Below are 1274 nucleotides of genomic sequence, written 5' to 3' on the forward strand. Positions count from 1 at the left end.
AATGAACCGAAGACAACCTACCATTTGCCTGAAGAGAGTTGGATTTGCTGGTTTGTCTGATTCTTTATCAGTTAAGCTAACCTTTCCTTCAACTGGCACATCATCAGTGTAGTCATAACCTTCCTTCTGCAAGAACCCTTTAGCAACCAATCTTGCCTTGTGCTTTGAGACACTACCATCTGGCCTGAGTTTAACTTTGTATACCCACTTTACAGGTATAGGAACTTTTCCTGCAGGTAGGTTGGCTTCTGTCCATGTGTTATTCTTCTCAATTGCCTTGAGTTCTTCTTCCATAGCACTGAGCCATACATTTTCCTTCATAGCATCTTGGAAAGTGATTGGTTCAGTTTCTCCCATTAGTGCAAGATGAATTAGATCACCCTCATCTGTAATTGCATCATCAGGAAATAACTCATATTCATTAAGCCTCATAGGTAGTTGTCTTACCCTTGCAGGCCTTGATACACACCTTGCAGCATCTGTTCTTGAGGTTGTGTTGTTCTCATCTGTAGGCTCTTGGAGCTTGCTTAAGTCCATAAAGAGCTTTATTTAATTTCAGGACATTTGTTCCCTTGTGAGCTATATCAAAGCCTGGAGGTTGGGTTATGTACACTTCTTCCTCAAGAGGCCCATTGAGGAAAGCACTCTTGACATCTAGTTGCCATAACTTCCACCCAAACCAGCTTGCCAATGCTACAATCAACCTTACTGTTTCAAACCTTGCCACAGGTGCAAAGACATCAGTGTAGTCATAACCTTCCTTCTGCAAGAACNGATCCTGTTGAGTGATAGCCAACAAAAATCATTAGCTCACTTTTATCATCAAGTTTCTTTCTTATTTGATCTGGGATGTGCTTGAAACATAGTGATCCAAACACTCTCAGATGCTTTACTGATGGCCTTCTTCCAGTCCAAACTTCTTCAGGGACCTGATCTTTTAGACTTTGAGTAGGGCATCTATTCAAGACATAGGTGGTTGTTGTGACTGCTTCTCCCCATAGGTTGTGTGGCAAACCTTTGCACCTTAGCATACACCTTACCATATTCATTACTGTCCTGTTTCTCCTTTCAGCTATACCATTGTGTTGTGGAGTGTAGGGGGCTGTCACCTCATGTATTATGCCTTGATCAACACAGAATTTCTCAAGCTCCCTTGATGTGAATTCCCCTCCTCCATCAGTTCTGAATATCTTCAGTTGATTTCCTGATTGTCTTTCAGCTTCTGCTTTGAACTTCTTCAAATGCTCAAACACATCACTCTTGGCCTTGATGAG

This window comes from Lupinus angustifolius, chromosome LG19 (assembly GCF_001865875.1).
Source record: "Lupinus angustifolius cultivar Tanjil chromosome LG19, LupAngTanjil_v1.0, whole genome shotgun sequence".
Lineage (NCBI taxonomy): Eukaryota > Viridiplantae > Streptophyta > Magnoliopsida > Fabales > Fabaceae > Lupinus > Lupinus angustifolius.